The sequence below is a fragment of the Carettochelys insculpta genome, chromosome 16 (assembly GCF_033958435.1).
Source record: "Carettochelys insculpta isolate YL-2023 chromosome 16, ASM3395843v1, whole genome shotgun sequence".
NCBI classification, from domain to species: Eukaryota; Metazoa; Chordata; order Testudines; family Carettochelyidae; genus Carettochelys; species Carettochelys insculpta.
The window spans coordinates 2,524,054-2,546,139 of record NC_134152.1 but is presented as its reverse complement, the minus strand read 5'-3'; the positions used below and the strand labels follow the sequence as shown (position 1 = coordinate 2,546,139).

The following is a 22,086-nucleotide window of genomic DNA, read 5'->3' as shown; positions in this document are numbered from 1 at the left end:
ACTTGCCAGACACCCACCACATCTGCAAGAGATGCAGCAAGGACTGTCGCTCTCGTGTGGGTCTTCATAGTCACCATCCATGCTGTAAATTAAGTCCTCAATTGAAACTTTAAAGGGCGCGATCCATAGTCTATGCAGACTGAAGGATGCCTGCTGCTGTAGGGTGCAGCTGTGCTGCAGTCAGGGGGACCAGGCTGCAGGTGGGACACGCCCCGCTCCCGCCCCCCTGCAGCGCTGCAGGCAGATCCCGCTGCCCTCCACCCGACCGCTAGGGGCCCGGGATTGGGGCCACGGGGCGCTGGCTCCGCAGCGCCTACTGCCGGCGGGGGGTGGCGCTGCAGGCCGCTCGCGGACAGCTGCAGCTCCAGGTGAGTGCACGGGGAACTTGCCCGGCCGCCGGGGCTGGGAAGCGGAAGCCCAGGCTCAGAGCATCATGGGACTTGAGTTCCCACCTTGGCGTCCCTCTGACCCCAGCCCCCCTTGCTCGCGGCTCCTCATCCCCCGGCCCCTCTGACCAAGGCCGCGCCCGGGCCAGGAGGCCGCCTGCATTCGCCGCTATAGCCGCAGCCTCCCCAAGGCCCCTCTCTAGGGAGGCAGGGTGCCCGAGCGGACTACAATTCCCACAATGCTCCGCGTTCCGCAGCGCCTTCCGCCCCGGCTTCGCAACGCCCGCTGGGGCTTGTAGTCCCCTGGAGCGATTCACGGTGGCTCCTGCGCTGGTACCGCGACGTAGCCCGTTTGCTCCCCTATGGGTGCCTGCGCTGCGGAGTCGGCGTAAGGCCGCGCTTCTGGACTCCCGGGCAGGCTCCGCTTGGGCTCCTCACCGAGGGGAGAGGAAACAGTTGCCGAAGCAGCCAGGAGCCGTGCGGGGAGCGGGTCAAAGTTACTCTGCCCGCGGGGAGCGAGGGGTCCGGCGCCGCCCGCAGCCGCCCCGCGCCTGTCGCAACGGTGAGTGCCACCCGCGGGGCCGGGCCGGGCCGGGGAGCCCCGCAGTGCAGTCCCCCCTCCAGGGGAGCCGGGCGGGGGAGCCCCCCCATGGAGCCGGGCTAGATGCCGGGGAGCCCCCCCCCCCGCCATGGAGCCCCTCTAGGGGAGCCGGGCGGGGGAGCCCCCCCATGGGGAGTCGGGCGGGGGAGCCCCCCCATGGGGCCAGGTCAGTTGGGGGGCAGCTGGGAGAGGGGGGCCCTTGCAGGGTGGGGAACAGCCCCGGCCGGCGGGGTGCTGCCCCGCTCCCGAGGGAGCTGTGCGCCTAGCGAGGGATGCTCCCCCGCCCCTCTGTCTACCTGGGACTGGACAGGTAAGGCTGTTGGGGGCGGGGGTTACGTGGCCTGTCCTGCTCGGAATGGTCCAGGTGCACAGGGCGGTGGCCGGGCTGGGGATCCCGCCAGCAGAGGGTCTCTCTCCTCTTCTCGAAATAAAGTACAAGCTAAATGAACTGGGAGAGGAGTTTTCCAGGTGGGAGAAGTGTTGGCTGCTTGAAGCCTTCGCCTCTGCTATTCCTCCCCTCAGAAGCGTTTGAAAGCCCGCTGAAAGGTTGGGACGGAACATCTTGACTTTCCTTGGCTGTCTCATTCTCACTCACTGATGCCTTACCGGGCCCTGTGCTTTTTCTTCCCCACGGTATTTTGCTGTGGTTGTCCTGCCTCTTGTAAATAGCAGCCACTCCCTTACCTACCCAGCCGCAGCTGTCCCTGCTCAGGGACTGGTCTTGAGCCGGCAGGTAGCAAGGGGACTGTTCTTTCTAACAGTGCACAAGGTGGGCAGAGCCCTGGTCTCTCTTCTGCCAGCACCTTGCAGGGAAAGGAATTTTTAGGTGGTCTGGCAAAGTACTGTGAAAGCAGGACTGCCTCTGATCAGTGGGTACAGTTTTTTAATAGCTGGGATAAGAGAACCTGGATGCAGTCCCATATAGGAATGTGGTCGGTCAGCAGCACTGCTGAGGACTCGAGGCTGTCATTGTTGCTGTATAATCGTGTATACAGCACACCTAAAATTATGCCTTTCCCCTTAATATCACTGACTTTATTTACGTTTGGAGCCAGATTGCTTAAAAAAATTACAGGGCAGCAAGTGAGATGCTGGCAAACCTTAGCAAATCCCTCCCACTCTAGTGAATTTCGCTATTAACACTTTGCACTTCTGTAGTTCATGCTGGTCCCTGAGTGCTTCTCAGAGACTAATTTAACTGCCCAATCCCGCTGAGAGAAAGTATTGTTCGTGTCAGGTTATAGCTGGGAAACGGAGACACAGCGTAGTTAATTGACTGCCCTGAGGTTGAATAGGAAGATAGGAGATAGGAAGAGAACCTAGCAGTCTTGCTGCTACTTGTGTGCTAGAGCAGGATTCCTATCGCTGTCTGAAGCAGGCTCATGCCTTCAAGTGTTTAGGTGCTTTTGCTTGTTTAGTCTATGCACCTGTTGTTACCGGTCTCGTGTTGTAAGTTCTTCAGCGGCCATCATTTTGTAATGGCTGCATGGTACTTATTATAGTGGGGCCTTGATCCATCTTCGGGGCCCTTCGGTGGTATTGCATAACAACTAAGACTTTAGCCTTACTTACATCACTGTAAGGCCAATATAGGGCACATAGTGGGACCTTTCCTCTAACCCAAGCCTCCGTTGTTTAAATAACTTGCATACGCCCTTCTGGCATTCAGAGAGTTGAATTTTGCATCTCTTCCACTTTGCTAATCCTGCCAGTGAACTCCATAGAATGGTGGTCTTGCGCGTTAGCAGATGGATAAGATTTCTCACACACGTTTATACAGGCTTATTTGTATTTAGTTATTTATTTTTGCATTTCTACAGTAGGAAAATACATTTGCGCTCAATCTTTTCTAGGCTTTTCTCCGTGGTGTGCACTAGTGCCTTTGAATAACCAAGCTTGCGGAATGGTTTTCCTTACTGTACCTACTGCAGACCCACAGGGAGTTATCCGCTGCTGGTGGATAATAGGGTAGTGGTTTGTTCAGGCGTTACCAGGGGTCCTGCTATTGATGTGCTAAGGCTTAAGGTTAGGCTGGGCAAAAGCATAGCCCGCAGCTTCCTTTTAATACAAGCAGGGTGGCCCCAGGAATCTTATGCCTCGTAGAATGCAGTGCTGGTTATTAATCTGAGAGGCCAGATCACAGTACAGCAGTGCGAGTTGGGACCTGTAGTTTGTTAGGGGTTCTCTGTTGTGCTACAGGCAAATCTGGTTGCCATCTGTCCATTAGCGTGGCGTTTGGTAAAAGGTAACAGAAATCTATAAGGCCAGGAGATGATTTGTCTTTCATCTTGAGCCCTACCGGGAGCCAGCTGCACTGAGTCTGCGGGTAACTTCCTTTGCAGCTGCCTTGTGGGCTCCCCTGGCATGATAAGCTGTAATGGGCTGGCTCGTGTCTGAGGGTGATCCTGCACTGGGCAAGCCATTGGGAATTTGCCCATTGACTGCATGAGACTGGGACTGAGTCCTGTTTGCAGCAATAGGTGATCAAGAGTCTTGTGCCATATTGAGCTAAATGGGTTGCCTCACGCTACTCCATTGGGATGTAAATGTCTCCCTGTATTGAACGGGTACTTAGAGACCCTGAGCCTGAAGATCCTTGTGAGTCTTGTATGCTTTGCTCGACCTCTGTCGGAGCCTCAATTTCTTGCCTTTTGGGACATCAGGCGTGGCCCCCCACCCCTCCTACATGTTTGGGGCTGAGAGCTCTTTGATCGCGGGGCTGAGGTTATGTGCATTTGTGTGTGTGTGTCGGTTCAACCAGGAGGAAAATCAGTCTTCCCTATTGTGATGACATACTGTGCGGTTAAGCTGTATGAGGGAGGGCAGGGTGTGGGCCAGGTGCTTGTTGTCTTTGTAAATCTGAATAACAGTTCAGCCATGGAAGAGTTAGAGTACCACTGAAGCATCTGACAAAACAAGGGGCTGGCCCCATCTCGCAGAGGTGCTGGACTGACCTGCGTAGGCACCCCCGGTATCCCTGTCGAACAGACAGTTGTGGGCAATGGTACGTGCTGGATTGTGTGTGTCAGACTGGGGTGTCCTAAGGACACCATTTATCTTTCCACTGAGTCCCTCCTGCTTTGGGAGTTTTAAGCCCAGGTCTCGGTGTGACCACAGCATGGCTGGAGTGTGTTTGGTATAAGTGGCTGTGTTGTGTGGAGGGGACGTCACTGGGTGTTGTCAAGAGGACTCTGCTGGGTTGTCTGTCCATGTGTCTGTTGATAGGGGACTGTGGAAATCACCGGGGAGGGATCTGTTGCTGCTGCTCACTGACGTAGGTCCGCTGAAGTCGGCAGAGTGAAGCGAAGGATCTGGCGCCTGGCCCCTCGCCTTGGGGGCATGTGGTTGTTAGGCTGGAACAGTGTGAATAGCCCCTTTCGGCTAGATCTTGGTCCGTTCTCTGCTTAGCCACCTGGGTCCCACCCTGTAGTCTGGCTGTGCAGGGGGAGAGGGACTGTTCTGAGCTGCTAGCATGAAGGCCTAGTGTTGCCTGGGGAGGAGAGGGCAGGGAATGGAGTTCAGAGCGCTGACTGTGCTTGGCTACCACGTTGGATGGTAGGTAGCAGCAGCCGGTAGCTGGTGGATGGGATCGGGGCACCATGGCTCTGACAAGGACGGGTGAACGTGGTCCACTTATGAGACTCCCCTGGAGAAAGCAGCTCCTGCTTGTCATGTCATTCAGGGAGGTGAGCAAAAGTGTCCTCTCTGGCTTTCCTTCACTGAGCAGCCTCCTTCCCCTGCCATCCCAGAGGCATGTCCCATGGAGCTATCTTTGCCTGGGACGTAGGAGGGCATCCGAGCAGGCTACTGGTGTGTTGAGTTCTGGGTAGCTCTTGGTGCTGGCTGGAGCACCGTTTCTTGTCTTGTGTTGAGCAGGCAAGGGCAGGGATAGGGCTACGGTTGACATCGGAGAGGCCTGCGGGTATCTCTCCCCATCACGCCCATATGTTGGAGGCTCTTGTGTTATTGGATGTGAAATGCCAAAGTGGCTGCAGGAAGCTGCTTGCTGTGAACTGAGCTAAAGGCCAGTGCGGGTGGCAGGGGCTGCATTCCCCCGCTCTCTGGGGATCTTTTTTGGGTTGAGAGGGCTGGGGGAGAGGTTGGTGTGGGAGCTCCCTGGGAAGGGAACTGAATCCAGAGAAGTGGGTCACGAGCAGCAGGAGGGATTTTTTTCCCCTGTCTTCCTGCTGCCGGGGTTGGTTGTCCTGTCAATAGAGCTGATGTTGGACAGCCCAGACAATGCTTTTCCATTGATGTCATCAGAAGGCTGTGTAGTTGGTGGTTTGCCTCCGGGGCACCGTGCCTTCACTCTAACTCTCCGAAATACAGCAGTAGAGGCTGGGGAGCAGCTCCTGGGTGGCAGGCGCATATCTGCAGCCTCTCCAGCACCCTGGGGCATCTGGGGGGCGAGGTGTGTTGTCACTGACACTTCCTGGTGGGTTTCTTGCAGCTGCGCGTCCTGGGCTGTTGGGAGAGTAACACCCTCTTGCTGCACTGGGGGCCAAGAGGCTGTGTCTAAAAACTTTGGGATGATCACATTTGGCCCCAGAAATCTCAGGCTGAACTCTGCCTACATTTAAAAGCAGCAGGGGCTCCTGCAGCACTTGACTGACCTTGTGTGGCTTTGTCATATGTATATCAAGATGGTGCTTCACTTCTCGCTGAAATGCAGCTGAGTCTGGGACGAGAGGTAACGCCTGGTTAATGGCGTGCAGCAAAACTGCGTGAACCCGTGGAGAGGAGGGGAGGAATCCCGCATCCGTTTGGAAATTGAGGCAGGCTGAATTGAATGGTCCAGGCTGAAATTGTGCCAGGATGCTGGGATTAATTAACAGCTTAAAGAACGGCTGTGGGATCAGCAAAGACCAGAAGTGGCCAGCGCCTCTGTTTTCACTCCCTTTGGGAAAAATCAGCCCCTCCTGCCTGCAGCATAAATGACTTGGAGGGAGGAGCACCAACTGTTGAATCCCAAACACAACATCCTGCTGTAGCTGGACCTCTGTCATCTAGGGAGCAACCCAGCCCAGTTCTGCTTAGCCTCCTGAGAGCTGAGAAGATCATGGCACTTGTTTGCAGCCACGCTGTTCTCCTGCCTGCTGAAAACCTGGCCATGCCGGAAAATAAGGCTTTACACGGAAGCTAAATCCTTCTGTGTGCTGCCAGGTGGCGTTATCTAGTTTGTTTGTGTGGTGCTGGTAGGATATGAAGCCCTGTTGTTCAACTTGAGGCGCTTGGTTTCCTGGTGAGGCAGGCATGTCCCTTGTGGTGTGTACGTTTCTCCCTGAGCAGCTGGAGGACTGAAAGGGACAAGGATCTTGCTCTTAAATTCTTGTCCATACCAGCTACCCGCCTGCTGATAAGACTGGAGCTGACAGGCAGAGTAACGAGAGCGTGGCATGGCCACGTGTGATCCCCTGCACCCAAGAATGGTTGGCAGGCGTGCTCGTGCCTCCAGAAGTGATGGGGAGGCCTCTCTCCTCTTACTGTCACTTCTGCTGCATGTGCTCCTCTGGCACCAATCTGAACGTGTCTCATTAGCTCCGACGAGTTAATGGCCGTCTTCGTGAGGAACAGAAAAATAGTTTGGGAGCTGGAGGTGGAAGGGCCTGAATGTTTGGCTGGCTTCGAAAAGAGACGCTGTAGGCCAGTCAGCAGTTATCGGCCTGGCTTCGGGAGTCACTGGGTAAGATTCCACAGCCTGCGCAGCAGAGCGGGCTAAGATGTTTACAGTGATCTCTTCTGGCCTTAATCTAGGAATTTGTACGGGGCCTTGGCGTTCGGAGGAGCGTTTTGCCCAGTTACAGACGTTTGTAGCGTGTCTTGTAGACTGTTAGCGTTAGCTGCTAGTAGCAGTGCCTATGTCTAGGCTCAAATTCACACAGGGGTCTGATTTTTCCACTGCCGTAGCATCTGACATCCCATGTGCCTGGGCAAAGTGTCTGCAAAGCACTGCAAAATAACATTCTCTGCTTGCCTGGGTTAATGGGTGCCCACTTTGCACAGGTGTAACTGACAGCAGAAGATGGCAGGCAGGTGTTGAATCACGTTTGTCAACCACCCCCCCGCCCACCCGCCACCGGCCCCGCTGTCGTATTCCTCAAAGTCACAAGGAGGCTACAATATGCAGTCTTGTGTTTTAACACTAATTCATTCCACAGATCCTGACCTGCAGCCATTGCACTGTCTCTGTGGGCATCATGGCCATGCTGAAATTTAGATCAAAAGAGCCAAACAATTGCAAATGGGTTCTTTGCGGTCCATGACGGGGGTTATAATTTCCTTGGAAATCTCAGCCTGAAGGAGTCTGGGAGTGGGACTGGGACAGGAGGGTGGCTGTCATTAAAATCAGTTGAGTTGGTTTGGAGAGCTGAAAACAGGGGAAATGCACCTTTTAAAATAGCTGGGTTTTTGCACTAGGATTACAAAAATTAACCTTTAAACATCGAAGTTTACAAGGCCTTCGTGCTCCCAAATGACAAGTGCATTTAACCTATTCACAGCAATCTTTGTAAACTTCTAGTCCATGCAATTGCTAATGGCATACTGGCCATGCAGAATAACTAGTGTCTGTTACTGTGTTTGAACAGGCAGGCAGTGGGGCCCTCCAGAGATCCATGCGTGCACCTACAGATCTCCCCAGGGATTCCGCCCCTGTAGCTGATTGTAGGAAGCTGCCCAGAGTCTCTCTTCCCTTAGGGGGTTGCTGAGTTTTCTAGGTGTTGCATTGCCTGAGCCAATCAAGGCTTTTGCCAGAGCAGGCTCAGGGCTTGTGGCAGTGGAAAGGATATTAGAACAATGAGGGGAAGGGAGAGCAAGAGTCTCGGTGTAATCCACAGCTGCAACAGATAGACTGCTGTCTCCAGGCAGGTTCGGATGCCAGACCATTGGCAAGCTGATGCTGTCAGGCGCCCCAAAGCCTTCTGGGAGGTGTAGTTCCATTGACTCTGCAAGCGTGGTGAGTGACTTGGGAGTGTAGGGTGTGCAGCAGTGAGGTGCTCGTCCGCCTGCTGTCTGGCCAGCGGTTTATTCACCTGTTTTCTGGCCCTCCGCGCTTTGACCTGCGCCGCTGTCAGTTGGTGCCGATCTTAGTAGTAGGCCAGATCCTCAGCTGGTGCGTCCGGCAGGCACTGCTTCCCGTGGAACTTCGCTGGTTTCCACCCCTCAGGCTCTGGTCTGTAGAGCGGAAACCAAAGCTCACAATGCTTTTCTCGTCTCTCTGACCAGGGATGGCAGGAGGGATTCCCTCCGCTCTCCACCTCCTCCGCATCCCCTCTCCCGCCACCCTCCCTGTCGGGTTTCTTCCCCTCCAGTCTTTGCACCCGATGCCCCAGAAGGCTCTGTGGCTGGATTGCATGTGTTCTGTGAGGCAGTGGCGGCGGCAGCAGAGACACCCTTGGCCCGGGGGGAGGATGGCTGAGCTTTTCTGCCTTATGAACCGGAGCTGCCCAAGCATTTGGCTGGGTCAGAGGCCACCTCCAGAGCCAGGAGGGCTGGCCCGTGGGAGGTGCAGGCTTTCGCGTCCCTGACTGTGCCGCTCCTCGGCCGAAGATGTGGAGGTGGGGAAGGGTGCACTTGGGTTTGACTTGCGACTTTCGAGCTGCCTTGGGCGCTCTTTCTCTAGCGGAGCGCTGTGTAGGCCAGCCTCGCAGCCCAGTGAGCTAAGGACACGGCAAGGGTCCCAGTCCTTCAGGCCCAGCCTCGGGAGCAGACTGTTTTCTGGCCTGGGAATTTTACCTTGGATGCGCTCAGCTTGTCAAAGCACGGAAGCCTGAAACATCCAGAGCTTTGTAGCTAAGAACTAGGGCTTTGAACTGGCTCCAAGCAGACAGGGAGCGCTCAGACCGCCAGGGCACCTGCGGGGGATGCTCCCACCAAGTCAGCCTGTTGTCTCTTGACTGGGGGAGTCTCCCTGTGGGTTTGGCGTCTAAGTGAGGCGCTGGGGTGATTCAGCCGGGGTCGCTGAGGCCAGCTTTTGGGATATAACCCCCTGGCCATGTACAGGCATCTAAGGAGCACCCCTGACCCACAGGCTGGGCACTGCCTTCCTGAAAGGTGCCCATGGAAGAGGAGGTCAGCCCCTGGCATTGCCTCTGGGGCAGCGACCTGGCTGGCTCCAGCTGTACCACTTTCACGTCTAGTGCTCGCACGTCATTCCAGCGCGCCCCGGGGCCTCTGCCCAGCCCCAGCAGTGCAGCCCCCTGGCGATGCGGCCCACAGCCTGTGTCGCCCCATGCTGTTCGTTGCAACTGCAGCTCACTGTCGACTCCTGAGCACTGTATGATGCGCTTCCCAAGCAGAACTCTTCCGCCTCTCGCTGGCATGGCGGCCGCCACCTGCGGGGAGCGGGGCTGAGGAGGAGGAACTAGTGCAGCTCTGGGACTGCATGTCTAGTGGTGCACCTGAGCACAGCAGCTGCAGCGGGTGGTCTGCGAGCTGCTCTGCTTGCAGGCCTTCCTTGCTGCCGGCCTGGTTAGACGCCCCGGGAATCATGGGGGCTGGTCTGGGGCTAGCTGTGGGTTCCTTCCCCATCCGCTTCACAGCTGCCGATCCCCTCTGTATTACGTCCCTCTTGGAGGGAGACCCCAGCTGTAGTGAGTACGATGCTCCTGCTCCTGTTCTGACCTGGCCTGCCAGCCCCGTTCCCTGAAAGCATCTGGGTCACATTGACATCTGCCTTTTGTCCCTGTGTAACTATTCCATGAAGGAAGCGCTCCTCAGGGAAGTAGTTACACCAACACCAAACCTGTGCCCAACTCTGTGCTGGGCTGGACCAGATGTTGTGTGTGTGTGTGTGTGTGTGTGTGTTCGTGCAAACACTTGAGCAGTTATCAGTTATTCCAGGGTCTGCCTTTTTTGCTTTTTTCCTAAGGCACATATTGGATAACATCCTGCTGCCTGGAGCGCTCATCTGATCTCTCCCCTGGCCAGGGCATTCCAATGACACTGGCCCTCCAAAATCTAGGGCAGAGTTAATGCTTAGTGCAGGGAAGCTCCAGGTTCTCTGGAAGCCCTGTAGACTGGCGGCAGGGATCTCTGTCACTGTAGCGAGCTCACTTCACATCTGTCCATCTTTCCTTCCCTCTTCCAGGAAGGGAGGCTGGGTAGATCTCAGCCGTGGTTTCCCAGCAGCTCTGTGGCGGGCAGGGACACAGCCTGGCTGCTGGGCAGAGGTATCTCATGTTGCGGGAGCTCCTTCCGTAGGCAAGGTGTTGCTGCCAGCTCCCCGAGGATTTTCTGTAGCACCCATCTGTGGCATCCAGGTGTTTCCCAGATGAACTAGGTCTAGCTCTGCGTTGCGCTAGGGACACTGCCGATGGGGAGAGAGGCCTGTTTCCTGCTCCTGAATCTGGCCCTTCAAGTCCCGTCCGGAAGCATCCTCCTTTGGTGACCGTGGAACTCCACCGTTCCCGGCCGTGTGCTGTGTGGGCAGGCCAGCCCTTCATCCGCGCGGCTCTGGGCTCCGCTGGCGCATGCTCTGTCTGTGTCCCGTATGGTTCTGTGGAGCACAATGTGCTTTGTCATCTTCCCTGCAATACAGCCCAGGCCTGGGATCCTTCTGCCCTGGGGGGCAATACAGGTAAGGCTTCTCATCTCACTTGCGCAGCTGACCTAACCCAGCCTGACAGGCCCAGCATGGAGGGAGGCCTGATGCCTTAGCCAGGCCTGCCTGAGCCAGTGGTGCGCCAGGCACGCACCGTTTCCTTGGCGCGGGGGTGGGGTGGGGTTGGTGTAGTTGACTTTGTTTGTGAGCAGTTGTTTCCCAGCTTGGCAGTAGGAAATGGTGTGAGAGCAGCCAGTTCAGAAAGGGGATGGAAATCAATACAGAATCTCTGTTTTAGCGTCGCTTTCATCTGGCTTTGCCTTGTTATTGCTGCAGCTCGGAAGGGAACAGACTATATCCCACTGGCCTCATCCAGGATGCCAGCTATTGACATCTGGCTCTTGAGCTCCTGCTGGGGAGTGGGGCTGGGGGCCTGGGGCTTGCCGTGCTGCACATGGCTCCTGGAAGCAGCTGTGTGCCTCCCTTCCCACTGGCTCCATGCACTAGACCACCCTCGCGGCGCTCATTGTCTGGGAACCATGGCCAAGGAGCTGCAGAGGCTGTGCCTATGGATGGGAGGTGAGAGGGGACCATATACAGCCACCTAGCTGCACCTCCACCAAGAAGCGGAAGTGGGTGGGGGGAACATGCCGCTGTTTCCTCCTGTCCTCTGAACCCTGCAGCCCCAGCCTAGGGCTCCCTCCATACTCCAAACCCCCCGCCACCCCACACTGCAACCTCTTGCCCCCCCCCACCCCCCGTGGAGCCCCCTCTCACAGCCTCAGCCCCAGCTGGAGCACTTTCTGCCTTCTGCATCCCAGCTCCAGCTTTGTGATCATTTGTGGCCCTCCAGGCAGTTTCCATACCCTGGTGCGGCCTGCGGACCAGAGAGTGTGCCCAGCCCTGCTCTGGCTGCTCGTCCATCTGCCTTGGCAGTGAGTCGCAGAGCTGAGGCAGATGGCGTGAGGCGACAGTGCCTGGTTCTTCCTCCTGTTTATCTCTTGCTGAGAGCTTTCAGTGACCGCAGTCGTACCCTGCACAGGCTGGCACAGCCTCAGGCAGAGGCTCTGCCCTTGGGCAGGCAGCACCCAACTCAGAAAGTTAAACTGTTTGTTTTCTAGCTGCCGGGGTGTGTGGGGACTGTATTCTCCTGGGGAGGTTGCATGTGTTTCCTACTGTCCTGCAGCAGCTCATGGTGAGTGCCTCAGGTTCCCTTGGCACAGCATCCATGCATGGCGGTGAGGGGAGTTTTGGTGCGATAGCTTCTCACACAGGTAGGCAGTGGCCCTCCAGGCTCTTTGTAACCTAGGCAACCAGGTGGCCCGACTTTTTCCCCTGCAAACAGGAGGAGGGAGGGAGCAGGGGCCTGTCTGGTTCGAAGCAGGACTGGGCAGTTGAATGGGGCAGCTTCGTCTGGCTGGAGAGGTGAGAAGGAGGGCCAGGGCCCTGGCTCGGGGACCCCCTCTGGGCTCTTCCCCCCATGAAGGAGTGTACTGATTGCTTCCGGTTTCTGCTGTGTCCCTGTTGCCTAATCAACCATCTGTTTTTCCTGTTGTATGAGCATCACATCTGACTGTGGGTGGGGGCAGGATCTGGGGACCCTCACGCTCCATGACAAAGGGAAATTCAGGCTTGGGAAAAACCAATCTGGAAACTGAGGAAACTTGTGTTCGCACTATCCTGGTGAATCTCACATGCTTTCCTTCCGTGGAATCATCTCGTTAGACTACGGGTCTATGGAATATACAGCGCATGGGTAGCCCAGACTAAAAGCTTCCTGCTTCTGAATGCAGCCAGGCTCAATAGACAGACTGTAAAAAGTGAGCAGACATGTAGCACTTTAAAGACTAACAAAGTAATTTGTTAGATGACGAGCTTTCGTGGGACAAACTCACTTCTTCAGATCTATCTGCTACCTGACTGCTGGTTTGCTCTGTTAGAATACAGACTAACACGGTTACCCCTCTGTCACTGTAAAAGTGAGGCAAATGGCTGGGCTGGCCGAGAGGATCAAGGATCGGTTACAAGGATTACAAACCCAGAGGGGAAAGAGTCTAGAAATTCAAACTTGCTCTTACATGCTTGGAGAGAGAGGGCGCTGCTACCTGGCTTGTCCTTCTCCCCCACCTTCATAGAATCATAGAATGCTAAAATGGGAAGGGACCTCAAGAAGTCGAGTCCAGTTCCCTGGCCTCTTGGCAGGACCGAACACCATCTAGTTCATCCCTGATAGGTGTCTGTCTAACCTGCTCTTAAATATCGACCAGCGACGGAGATTCCACAACCTCCCTAGCCAATTTATTACAGTGTTTAACCACCCTGACAGTTAGGAATTTTTTCCTAATGGCTAATCTAAACCTCTCTTGCTGCAATTTAAGCCCGTTGCTCCTTGTCCTATCCTCAGAGACCAAGGAGAACAATTTTTCTCCCTTCTCCTTTTAACCCTCTTTCAGGTACTTGAAAACCGCTATCATGCCCCCTCTGTCTCTCTTTTCTAAACTAACCATGCCCAGTTCTTTCAGTCTTCCCTCATAGCACATGTTTTCTAGACCTTTAATCACCCTTGTTGCTCTTCTATGCACCTTTTCCAATTTCATAGAATCACAGAACAATAGAGCTGGAAGAGACCTAAAAAAGCCATCGAGTCCAGCCCCCTGCTCTAAGCAGGGCCAAACCCATCAGATCAGCCCCGCCAGGGCTTTGTTGAGGCGAGACTTAAACACCTGCAGGGATGGAGACTCCACTACCTCCCTGGGTAGACCACTCCAATGCTTCACCACCCTCCTAGTGAAAAAGCTTTTCCTAATGTTCAACCTGGATCTTTCCAACCACAACTTGAGACCATTATTCCGTGTTCTGCCATCCGTGACCACTGTGAACAGCCTCTCTCCAGCCTCTTTGCAACCTCCCTTCAGTAAGCTGAAGGCTGTTATCAAGTTCCCCCTCAGTCTTCTCTTCTGCAGACTAAACAGTCCCAGTTCCCTCAACCTTTCTTCATAAGTCATATGCTCCAGCCCCCTAATTATTTTGGTCACCCTCCTCTGGACCCTCTCCAGTGTGTCCTCGTTCTTCCTATAATTGTGGGCCCAGAACTCGACACAGTACTCCAGATGCAGCCTCACCAAAGCTGAATAAAGAGGAATAATCACTTCTCTGGATCTACTGGCAATGCTCCTCTTGATGCACCCTAATACGCCATTAGCTTTCTTGGCTTCAACGGCACACTGTTGACTCATGTCCAGCTTCTCATCCACTACACCTCCCAGGTTCTTTCCTGCAAAACTACTACTGAGCCAGTCGGTCCCCAGCCTGTAACAATGCTTGGGATTCTTCCAGCCCAAGTGCAGGACTCTGCACTTGTCCTTATTGAGCCTCATCAGATTTCTTGCAGCCCAGTCTTCCAATTTGTCTAAGTCACTCTGAAAATTTTGGTAAAGAGGTTGAATTCCTCAACCTCTTTCTTGAAATGTGGTGCCCAGAACTGGACGCAATACTCCAGTTGAGGCCTAATGAGCACTGAGTAGTACAGAAGAATGACTTTTCGTGTCTTGCTCACAACACTCCTGTTAATACATCCCAGAATCATGTTCGCTTTTTTGGCAACAGCATCACACTGTTGACTCGTATTTGGCTTGTTGTCCACTATGACCCTTAAGTCCCTTTCCGCAGTACTCAGCAGTCAAAAAAGCTAACCGAATGTGGGAATCATTAAGAAAGGAATAGACAATAGGACAGAAAATGTCATGTTACCTTTACATAAATCGATGATACATCCACATCTGGAATACTATGTACAGATGTGGTTGCCCCATCTCAAAGAAGATATGTTAGAATTGGAAAAGATTCAGAAAAGGACAACGAAAATGATTAGGAGTATGAAGTGTCTGCCACATGAGGAGAGATTGAGAGACTGGAACTTTTTAGCTTGGAAAAAAGATGATTAAGGGGGGGTATGATAGAGGTATGTAGAATCACGACTGGTTTGGAGAAAATAGCTAAGGAGTTGTTATTTACTCCTCCTCACAACACAAGAACTAGGGGTCGCCAATGAAATTAATAGGCAGCAGGTTTAAAACAAACAATAGGAAATATTTTTTCACACAACACACAGTTAACCTGTGGAACTCCTTGCTGGAGAATGTTGTGAAGGCCAAGACTATAGCAGAGTTTAAAAATAACTAGATAAACTCATGGGGGATAGGTCCATCAATGGCTATTAGCCAGGATGGGCATGGACGGTGTCCCTAGCCTCTGTTTGCAAGAGGCTGGAAATGGGCGACAGGGAATTGATCACTTGATGATTACCTGCTCCGTTCATTCCCTCTGGGGCACCTGGCATTGGCTGCTGTCGGAAGACAGGATACTGGGCTTGATGGGCCTGTGGTCTGACCCAGGATGGCTGTTCTTACGTTCTTTTCTTATGTTCCTAGACAGTTGCTTCCCATTCTATATGTATGAAGCTGATTGTTTCTTCCTAAGTGGAGCACTTTGCGTTTGTCCTTATTAAACTTCATCCTGTTTACCTCAGGCTGTTTCTTCAGTTTGTCCAGATAATGCTGAATTATGAGTCTATCTTCAAAGCAGCTGCAACGCCTCCCTGCTGGGTATCATCTGCAAACTTAATAAGCACATGCTCTATGCCAATATCTAAATCATTAATGAAGATATTGAATAGAACTGGTCCCAAAACAGATCCCTGTGAAACCCCACTTTTTATGCCCTTCTAGCATGACTGCAAACTCTTAATAACTACTCTGAGAATGGTTATCCAACCAGTTATGCACCCACCTTATAGTGGCCCCATGTAAGTTGTATTTGCTTAGTTTACTGACGAGATCATGCAAGACCGTATCAAATGACTTACTAAAGTCTAGGTATACCACATCCACTGCCTCTCCCTTATCCAGAAGACTTGTTATCCTGTCAAAAAACTGTCAGATTGGTCTGGCATGATTTGTTCTTTACAAATCCGTGCTGGCTGTTACCTGTCACCTTATTTTCATCCAGATATTTGTAGTTGAATTCCTTAATTATTTTCTCCCTCATCTTTCCTGGCACAGAAGTCAAACTGACCAGTCTGTAGTTTCCTGGGTTTTTCTTGTTTCCCTTTTTATAGAAGAGCACTATGTTTGCCCTTTTCCAGTCTTTGGGAATCTCCCCCAACTTGCAGGACTTTTCAAAGGTGATAAAGGCTCAAAAACTCCTCTGTTAGCTCCTGAAGTATTCTAGGATGCATTTCATCAGGCCCTGGTGACTTGAAGACATCTAATTTTTCTAAGTAACTTTAAACTTGTACTTTATGTATTTTATCCTCTAAACCTACCCCCTTCCCGCTAGCATGCATTACGTTAGGCATTTCTGCATCAGCCTTCTCGGTGAAGACCGAAACAAAGACGTCATTAAGCACCTCTGCTATTTCCAAGTTTCCTGATATTGTTTCTCCCTCCTCACTGAGTAGCAGGCCTACCCTGTCCTTGGTCGTCTTCTTGCTTCTTATATATTTATAGAACGACTTCTTGTTACCCTTTATGTCTCTAGCTAATTTGAGCTCGTTCTGCACCTTAGCCTTTCTAATCTTGCCCCTGCACACACTCATGGTTTGCCTATATTCATCTTTTGTAATTTCTCCTACTTCACACTTTTTATATGACTCCTTTTTGATTTTGTGATCATGCAAGATCTCCTGGCTAAGCCAAGGCAGTCTTTTACCATGCTTTCTAGCTTTCCTATGCAGCGGTATAGTTTGCTTTTGAGCCCTTAATAATGTTCCTTTGAAAAATTGCCAACTTTCCTCAGGTTTTTTTTTTTCTCTTAATCTTGCTTCCCATGGGACCTTACCTACCAGCTCTCTGAGTTTACCAAAATTTGCTTTCCTGAAATCCCTTGTCTCTATTTTGCTGTTCTTTCTTTCACAATTGCTAGGAATCATGAACTCTATGATGTCATGGTCACTCTTTCCCAAGCTACCTTCCACTTTCAAATTCTCAGCAAGTTCCTCCCTATTTGTTAAAATCAGATCTAGTAGTGCTTCCCCCCAGAAGCTTTTTCCACCTTCTGAAATAAAAAATTGTCATCCATGCAGTCCAAAAACTTCTGTGCCTCTCCGTGTTAGTTTCCGAACATACGTCTGGATAGTCGAAGTTGCCCATCACCACCAAGTCCTGTGGTTTGGATAATTTTGTTAGTTGTTTAGAGAGAGTCTCATCCACCTCTTCTACCTCACCAGATGGTCTGTAGTAGACCCCTATCACTACCTCACCCTTGTTTTTTACCCCTTTTAAATTAACCCAGAGACTCTCAATGTGCCTGTTTCCTGCATACATCTCCACCTCAGTCCAGGTGTGCACGTGTTTATATATAAGGCAACAGCGCCTCCCTGTTTACCCTTCCTGAGTAAGTTGTACCCTTCTATACCAATATTCCAATCGTGTATTATTCCACCAAGTTTCTGTGATACCAATTATAAACTACTGCAGTGTGGCTAATGAGACCAGCCACAGCCTCTCGCTCGCTGATGTTAATTCTGTGTGCAAAAGCTATCCACAATGGGCTGATAAACTGGAAAAATCTGAGCAGCCTTATTGCAGCTCGTTGGAGTAATGTTAACTGGCTTAGTGGAGCCCCAGAGTTCCACAGGGTGTGTTGGAAATCTGTGTACACTCAGCCCTACTTTAATTGCTGGTGGCTTGCGATCTCAGTGCTTATTCAGATAAAATGAACTTCCTGCTCATAAATCAAAGACAGAAATGGGCGTTGGGATTAGCTGCCACTTAAAAGGACACAGTCAGCTGCTTTGTCATAGTTTTTAATTAGGGTTTTGAGTCCCTTTTCAAATCTGTATAATCCCCTGTCCTGAAGTTTGTTAGGCAGGATAGATTTCCCGTACCTGAGCAGACACTGTCTCTGTCTGGCCCCGATGTCCTGCTGCCAGCAGTGCTCCCTGCTCTGTTTTTCATCTTCCTGTTGCTTGCGACTTTTTTTGGGTGCGTCACACCCCAATTCCACTCCCTCTGCGTGAATGTTTGCAAAGTATTATGAAGTGGTATTACACGGCACTCAAGCCGGCCTGACTCTTGGCCTGTTCCCGCCTCGGCCTGTTAGAGGCAGGCCAGAAACAAACCCCAGGGGCCCCAGACATGGAACTGAGAGATGTGGCTTTGTTTGGTGGCATGTGTACAGCTCCTATGCTGCTGTTCAAGGTGGGGTTTAAGTGTGCACTCCTGAGGATTGCTGCTCAGGGAGCCCACATCTGATGTTCTCTGTGGGAAAGATTCTTTCCTGGGAACAGACCTGGGCCCACCGTCACAGTGATAAACGCTGCAGGGCAAATTGCACTCTCCATTCCAGCTCTACCAGAAGTACGTACCTGGCCCCCATTACTGTGTGATTGGAGCATCTCATGCTCTTTGCTGCCTTTCTCTTTGCTCTGCCTTGCAGAGACGTTGCAGTGCCGTTGGCTCTGTTGTACAGAGGCTGCTCTAAGGTAGAGAGACTAAGTGACATGACAAAAGTACTCAGGAAGTTTGTGGCAGAGCATGGGACTGAACTTGAGCTTCGTAGTGCCAGGCTGGCATTCCTAGCCCTGCAGTTATCCTGCCTCTCAACCTGGTTGCTGTCCCAGAGGCCTCACAGGCTTTGAAGGAGGTTGCACAGCCTTGGAACCAGTATTCCGTCTCATTTTTATGCCACCAGTCGGGAGTGAATTTTGCTGTGTGCACCAATATGGAGGTCCTGTGCGACATTTTGCCTCCGTATCAGTGCACATAAAATTCATTCTGCACATGGATGACCTGTGGGCGGGGGGGTCTGGGAGTTTGGCATGTGGGAGGGCAGTGAGGGTTGGGGTGAGGGCTCTGGCTGGGGGTGAACTGGGGATGACATGTAGGTTTGAGGTGCGGGGGGGGGGCTGAGTGCTGGGGCAGAGGGTTGAGGTGCAAGGGCAAAGGTGGTATCGGAGGGGTGTGGGGTCTGGGATCGGGCTGGGGATTAGGCGGCTGTGCAGCTTACAGGGAACCCTACTTGTAACTGATGCACAGCAGAGCAGCTCTCTTTGCCTGTCTGTGCAGGGTTACTTGGAGGAAAGAGCAGGGAGGACTTGGTTTGTCCCCAGGGCAGCAGCTGCACCCACTGCTCTGGCTGTGCAGGAAAGGGTCAGTTTCTGCATGGCCGCTTTTCAGGTGAGCTGCCCGTAAGCCCCTGCCCAGGAGTTTGGGGATGTGAGAGGTGCATGGAGGAAGGATGAGGGAGGGTTGGAGATGGGGGTGTTTGTGGGAAGGGCGATGGGGTGGTGATGATGATGATGGGGCAATAAAGTTAATTTACTTCCAGAAACCAAATCCGTTTGTTTTGAAAACAGTGTTTCTGGAGGAATGAGCTCTGCTGCCCCAAACCTAGGGATTACTGCAGCTTGGAACCCACGGAGGAAACACAGAGGTGCTTTCCTCTTCATTTTTACTTGCTAATCTCCCACCTCGCCCTTGTGTTACTCCTGTGACCTGAGGCTTCCCTGTAAGATCAGCACAAGCCGTGATAGCTGCCCCAGCTCCAAATGGCCAGGAGTTACCTAAGGAGGGAGCAGGGGGCTGCTTTTCTCCCTCCACCTGTATGAACTTTCCTGTGGTTTGCCCTGTTGCCTGCTAAGTGTATTGTTCTCCCCTCCCGCTGGCTGCCTCCTGCACCCTCGGCATTTACTCAGTGTAAGACAATGAGTAATACTACTCAGCAACTTTACCTGTTTGCACGGTGCTGCAAAGCTTGAACTAATCCTTTCTACCTCCCCATGGGCGGGTGGCATGGACTGGAACTTGCATTCATTTAGAAAAACAAAACGAAACAAGCCGCCACTTATTTTTCTCACGGGCAAAGGGGTGGTGGGTTGGATTAGGGAGCATTTCCCTGACCACCACTGCTTGTGGCATGGGAGCAGGTGTGCGTTCTGCATACAGCCATAAGGAGGAGGTGTCCAACGTTGACACTACTGTCCTACTCTTGTTTTTTTTCAAAAGGGGTCCCCCGTATTTTACTGCACTGAGTTTCGTGTTGATTAATGGGGAGCATGCTTCGTGCTGAGGGGATGGTGGTGGGGAGGCCCCTGAGGAATGCGGGGGCATGAGGGGGTGGTGGTGATGGAGGAGGGTGGTATGAGGGAGGTGCATGGGGGGATGATGAGGGCGAGAGGGATTTAATGCTTTGCCCAAAGCAATCCGATTTCCCAGGCTGACAGAAAAGTAGCCCAAATGGAGTTGGAGACAGCTACAGCTCAGCTAGGTTATCCTGTCCCTATTTATAGATCCCTTCCTTCACCCAGCTCCACCCACCACAGAGGTTTACTGGCTAGTATTAAACCCAGATTCCATCATCTCTGTTTCCCAAAATACATTTGCATTCGGGGTGGCTGCTCACCCTTCTTGTAACAGACCTGGAGGGGCGGAGGCGGAGGAATGGGGCAGGGTAGTAGCAATCTGCTGGCTGCTTGCAGCACTGCTAACTTGCTTTCCAGCCAGCCCAGGCGGGGAAGTCAGAACTTATTTGTGTGTCCCTGCCGGAGGCCCTCTCCAAGAGGGGGCAGAGGAGTGGCTTGACCTCTCCAGCTTGGGTGAGTTGCTGAGGAAATGGTTTTAAACTAGGCTGTGGAGTTGCTGTATCGGGTTGCGCAACTCTGTGTGCGGAAAGAGTTAACGTTGCGTTTCCTTCCTTGCCTTTTGCTCGGTTTTCGTTGGGTGAATCACTGGTGTCTCTATTCTGTTGGGCTCAGTTTCCCTCTAGCCTGTAAAAATTTGAATCCTGGAGGGGGAAAAGCTGCAGCTTACCAACTCTATGGGTCGTGTGCCAAACTCCTTGGCAGTGCCAGCAGCTGTTTAGCCAGACCGGCCGCCGGAGCATAGGTAGAGTGGCACTTTTGAAGTTATTAAAGGCTGAAGCAGAAGATTAAATGTTTTTTTTTTTATAGGTGCAAAACAGATCACGTCTCAAGCCTGATGCCCCTTTCAAATGCGTGTAATCTTCGGAGTAATTTGTTCTAGGCGTTAAGGATCTTGTTCCTTTCTTTTTAATGTATTCCCCCCCCCCCCACACACACAGCAGGGGAAACAGAACTTCTTGCAAATTCACTATCGGGTGATAGTTATTTTGGGGGGGACGACACCATTTTTGTCAGTCCTCCAGTAGTCAAGTCGTGCCTCGTGTTGGCCCTGGGACTGTACCAGAGTACCGGAGCTGTGCTGCCTTTTGGGAATGCAGATGCACAGAAGCCATATGCAGACCATAGAGAATAAAGAAGAAATCACTGAAAAGGTCGTTAATGATGCCCATTTAATGACTTCTAATGACATTTAGTTTTGGTGCTAAGCTCCTAGCCGAACTGCATGGATTGCAAGCGCTCCAGTGTTCTGGAGCCTGCTGTCAATGGGGACCTTTCTTGATCCCCCAGAACTATGCTGGGCATGAAAAACGATACTTCACGGTCTTTCTTTCAGTCTCATCTTGTACTAAGCAGCTTCTTCATGAAGGTCTTCCTACAATTCATTCCTCTCCACAAATCCTGGTTGGTAATTGAATAAGCTCTGCTGAGCAGTTCCCCCACCACCCCCTTCTTTGCTGCTGCTTTAAAAAAAAAATCCTCCAATAAATGTTCCCTTGATCCTTTTCCTTCTTACACAGATCCAGAGTATAAGGTCTTTATTTTTCCTTGGGAAGGGACGGGTGGGTACAAACATACACATATGGAGGTACGTAAATAATATAAAATAGACCATGTTGAAGATCAAAGAAAAGTAAATATTCCTGTTTTAGGGAGGCAGCCGCATTAGTCTGTAGCTTCAAAAACAGCAAGAAGTCCTGTGGCACCTTAGGGACTAGCAGAAATTTTGGAGCATAAGCTTTTGTGGGCAAAGACCCGCTTTGTCAAATGCCACAGGGCTTCTCGTTGTTCTTGTTTTGTGATAGTTTGATGCAGTAAATTGTGAAAATCAGAAGCCCAAGAAAGATTAAGCGTGCCCCTTGTCGAAGGTTTGTTGGAACAGGAGAAAATGCTTCACATTTCATTCCACTGTGCAAAATGGCGGTGGAAAGTTTACCAGCCTAGGCACAAAACCCTCTTGCCCTCCCTTCTCCTAGATAGACTTGCTCTAGACAAACAGGCAAGTCCTTCTTTTCAGGGTTGACTGAATTGCTTTGTCATATTTGTAATTAGAGTTTGGGGCTTTCGGGAAAACCCTTTCTGTACTCATCGTTCCCACATGCTGGTGCCTTAGGTGTTGTGACTGGGACTCAGTGGCTTATTTATAGACTCCACGACCTTAATGGCAATCCTCTGTGCCTGGTTCTGCTGGGTCCTTTTTCACCAGCTGGGCCTGCCTGGTGGGTTGGGAACAGTGGACTAGGAGGCAACCGGCACTGCCAGTCATCACACCCAAGGTCTGAGGTTGGTACAGCTGCCCCCTTGAATTTGGGAGCTAGCGGGTGGTCTGTGGTGTTCGTCCAGAGGAAACCTCTGTGAAACCACCCTGTGTTTCCTGTGCTTCCTGACTGGGAGGGAAAACCCGAGCCCACCTCATCCT

The 22,086-nt window shown here is 52.1% G+C and overlaps 1 protein-coding gene across 1 annotated transcript in view; it reads left to right on the top strand.

The window, feature by feature from the left end:
• The first annotated feature begins 835 nt into the window (after positions 1-835).
• Positions 836-22,086, top strand: part of CAPN15 (calpain 15) — a 66,041-nt gene continuing 44,790 nt past the window's right edge. Inside the window, exon 1 of the mRNA XM_075010495.1 lies at positions 836-948. The gene's annotated coding sequence lies outside the window, so the exon portion shown is untranslated. The remainder of the gene's footprint in view (positions 949-22,086) is intronic.